The sequence below is a fragment of the Electrona antarctica genome, assembly GCF_951216825.1.
Source record: "Electrona antarctica genome assembly, chromosome: 8".
Taxonomy (NCBI): Eukaryota; Metazoa; Chordata; class Actinopteri; order Myctophiformes; family Myctophidae; genus Electrona; species Electrona antarctica.
Window position 1 is genome coordinate 50,156,912 of NC_136789.1, and position 4,791 is coordinate 50,161,702.

The window sequence follows — 4,791 nt, forward strand, 5'->3', positions numbered from 1 at the left end:
TTTCGTTTTTTAGTTATACACTTTCATATACATTTCTGGCTTGTGACAAAATACTGCAGGATATTATGCGGAGAACTTTTAACCCAACGTCCAACAACCCAACGTATAACAGGCCATTCTGGACAATTTGGGGCAGAGGTTCATCGTTGGCATCCTGGGAGTGTGCAAAATTTGGCATCGACCAGGTTAACGGTGCCAGAGATTAGCTGGTAACAGACGGACGGATGGACACACATCGCACACACGCACACACGGACAGGGCGTAGTCTGTATAGGCCTATGTAGTTGCAAAGGGCATGTAAAAGCCAGTATGCACATATCCAGAACCAGGCCTGGACTGGCATTATTTCTATAAAGTAACAGTACTATGTGACCTTCCAGACGTGTAGAGAAGAGAACATCCATCTAGGAGTGCAACGGTTACCGTTAATCTATAATAAAAAATATTATGGAAAATAATTGTTCATCCTTAAAGTTGATAAATTAACCCATTATTGATCAATCCATATTTTGGAAATGTCATATTTTAGGCTATAGAGGGTATGCGCATGACATCATCATCAAACCCGGAAGTTATGCAGGAACGCCCACTGAGTGACAAAAACACTACTTTCTGGCCTTGACAGCCCATAAAACATCCATGTCCTATACAGTCCTATCTGATTGCATTAAACAACATTAAACAATGTTATACCCAATATTCTCACATCTGCAAAAAACCTTGGCATTATCCTTGACAGCTCCTTTAAATTTGACAAACACATCAGCTCCGTTGTCAAGACCAGCTTCTTCCAACTCCGTCTCCTTGCTAAGGTCAAACCATATCTCCCCCCAAAACAATTAGAAACCGCAATCCATGCATTTATTTCTTCCAGGATAGACTACTGCAATTCACTCTACATCAAAGTCAAAGTCATACGATTTGTCACACACGTTACCGCAGTGAAATTTGTTCTCCGCATTTGACCCATCTCTTGGAGCGGTGAGCCGCAGCCAAGGAGCGGTGAACTGCAGCGTGCGCTGCGCTCGGCAATCATTTGATTAGTAGATTTGACCCCCAATCCAACCCTTTGATGCTGAGTGCCAAGCAGGGAGGCATTGGGTCCCATTTTTAGAGTCTTTGGTATGACCCGGCCGGGGATCGAACCCTCGACCTCCCAGTTTCAGGGTGGACACTCTAACCACAAGGCCACTGTCTGGTTTTTTACATTACATTGGCATCGAACATTCTGCAATTAGACGACTGCAACTGGTCCAGAACGCTGCTGCTCGCTTATTAACTGGTACCAACTGGTCCAGAACGCTGCTCGCTTATTAACTGGTACCAACTGGTCCAGAACGCTGCTGCTCGCTTATTAACTGGTACCAACTGGTCCAGAACGCTGCTCGCTTATTAACTGGTACCAACTGGTCCAGAACGCTGCTGCTCGCTTATTAACTGGTACCAACTGGTCCAGAACGCTGCTCGCTTATTAACTGGTACCAACTGGTCCAGAACGCTGCTGCTCGCTTATTAACTGGTACCAACTGGTCCAGAACGCTGCTGCTCGCTTATTAACTGGTACCAACTGGTCCAGAACGCTGCTGCTCGCTTATTAACTGGTACCAACTGGTCCAGAACGCTGCTGCTCGCTTATTAACTGGTACCAACTGGTCCAGAACGCTGCTGCTCGCCTATTAACTGGTACCAAAAAGAGAGAACACATAACCCCCGTGCTGGCCTCCCTTCACTGGCTCCCGGTTTCTTTTAAATTCCTCTTATTTACTTTTAAATGTTTAAATGGGCTGGCCCCCGAGTATCTCTCCGAGCTCGTGAAACCCTACACCCCGGCTAGAGCTCTGCGCTCCGCTGATCAGGTACTGCTAGAGGGCTGAATAACCAAGAAGAGCACTAGGGGCATGGCTGAGGGAAGTAGGGGTGCTGCGGGGGCTGAAGCACCCCCTCCCCCCAGGCACAGCCCCCCCTCGAACAGGAGGGAAAAAAAAAAAAAAAGGGAAATTAAAAAATATATATATGAATAATAGAAATGTCACATTGTCACGTTATTATTTATATAGATTCTGACGGGGAGGGATCTATGATGAATGATGACGATACAACACCCGGGTCGCCGAGCCCAAATGCGCTGCGCTGTCAGCTCGTCTGTTGTATAATAGGGCTATAATTTATATGTTTTGTTTTGATATCGGCGCCTTGCCAATGTCATGTGTAGCCTAAATAGGCCTATGCCTTTTTATGATGCATTTTGTCAGTTTGTTCATATAACTTGTGTGTGGAGAGGGAATGTAAAAGCCACTTTTCCATGTGAAAATGCGTCAAAACGCGCTTGCAGCCGTGCACGAGGCACATGCACGCGCGCGGACCCCCTACTAGACGCTCAGCCCCTGCTAGTGTAAAGTACTTCCCGCGGGCCTGACTAGGGGGCTCTTTCACGGCTGCAGCTCCTAGGCTCTGGAAGAGCTTGCCCCTTTATATTCGATCTGCCCCGTCTATTAATGTTTTTAAGTCTCACCTTAAGACTCATCTTTTCTCCCTGGCTTTCAATCCCTCTTGAGTCCATTTTAGGTTTTGCTTTATCTTAGCTCTTTTTTTGTTTTGCTTATTTTAACCTTTCATGCTTATATTTTCTGATTGTGTTTTCTTGTTTACATTCTGTGTTTTCTTGCCTGTCTCTGTTTTGCCACTGATCTGTACAGCACTTTGGTCAACCTTGGTTGTTTTAAAACGTGCTTTATAAATAAAGTTTGATTTGATTTGAATGTTAAACTCACTTTGCCTGTTGCTTTGCCACTCGACTTGCCACTCGATGTGCCATTCACTTTAAGCATGCGCGTACCCTCTATAGGCTAAATCTTCCTAAATAATGAAAAATCTAAAACATATTGAAAATAGCAGATCTACAAGCTCGAACATGTCAGAGTGTGATGTGTTTTGAGCTTGTAGATAAGCTATTTTAACAAGTGTTACACAACACTGTTGTCTTGTGCAACTTAGTATAACAGGGCTGATGTCGTCAATCAATTTGAGAAATAAAAGCTCCTCAATTATTTGATTAATCCTAAAGAAATCTATAGATGAAGGTCTTGGATCGATGGTTGCAGCTACATCTAGCACAGCTTCCATCGGTGCACATTGATGCTGCACATGTCTGATCATGTCTCATAGAAATACAGGATACAGCATAGCAACATATATCATGTTACAGGATGCAACATATACCTTGTATTAAACATGTTAACCATATCATTTTCAAACTATATCAATATGTACAGAGCGTAGGCCTATATGGTACATTCAGATTGTATGGCATATTCAGACTGTGACACAGGAAGATTATCACAAGATATTTCAAAGCAATGCAAGTTCCAAATTTGTGAGTTTGGTTATTGTACCATAATGTTCTGGGGAAACAGTTCAGTAAGATAGATTTATTGTACAGGATAAATTGCACTTGTGTGCCAAGATGTAGGTCCACAAGACGGTATAAAAACACCCACACAATCCTATTTCATCAGTCCTGTCTGCAGATATGACATGATATATGATATATCTGTTGGAATATTAACACGTTATACAAAATACAGACACATACAGTTGCATACAGTTGTTCCTTCCTGTTTAGTTTGACTTGTTGACTTTTTTCTTCTATATTATCTATATTATAGTCACTACAGCATCGTTCATGTGAACTACTCTTTCACATGAAAGAGTCGAAAAATTGCTATGATGATCCGCTACGGCTTGTCACAGTTGGCGAGCACGGGTTGAATGCATGCTTCAAGCCGGCCGGGCAGGCAGTCGCCGGCTCGCCGTGGGGTGACATGATACTATTACTCACTTCCACTTCCACCATTTCAACAAATAAGCACATAGAACCCACTCCACATGAACGATATTGATGATGTAACCAGGAGATTTTATGGGGGGGTCCGACGTTCTGCGACTTCTCCTCCGAGTTCTAAGGGGTGCTTGCTGCTGGTGTTATTCACACATAGCGATTCTCATAATCATTTCAATAGGCTTACATATTAAATCATAAACATACTATTTCACATGAACAATGTTGGTGAAACTAAGATATGGGGATAATATTATACATTGCAATGAAATCACATCGCGTTTTCATTATAATACTGCTGGGTTGAACACATCGTCAAAGCCTCGCACTGCAATTGGCTAAAAGTTGAAATCCCCCCCGACGTCCCGACTAGTAAACTGTAGTGGATAAACCCTTCAGCCAGAGGGGGCCAAAGGGAGAGTGTGTGTTGTTGCAGGAGAACACCTCAGCATCATAATATAGGGAAAGATAGAGGGGAAAAAAGGCCCCAAAAATACATTTATATATATTTTAAATTTTGGCTGAAAACTTGTCTACTTATCACCTTTAAGCCAGTCACTTTGAAGAAAAGAATGGTTATTTAACACCATTTCATCAAACTCCAGTAAACTCACACTAAAAATGAAGTGGTGAACCACCAACCTAATAATCGTAAACTCACATGAATGCAATCATGTTAAAGGTTAAACTTGCACACTAATTAATTTTGGTGGCAATCTAAAGCCCTGTGCAGGAAATGAGATTCAGAATAGGCAGAGCATTTTTCTAACATAACCCGGATATAGGACAAGCCAGAGGGCATTTTCTGACACTGGACTACAACAATGCCAGCCTCTGCTATATACAAATAATCACACCTGTGTGAAGTGAGGGGCGCTAATATATTAAAGTCTAACTCATGTTGATTAGGTGATGTAATGGTGATGGTGATGAAACAAACGGTGACAAAACA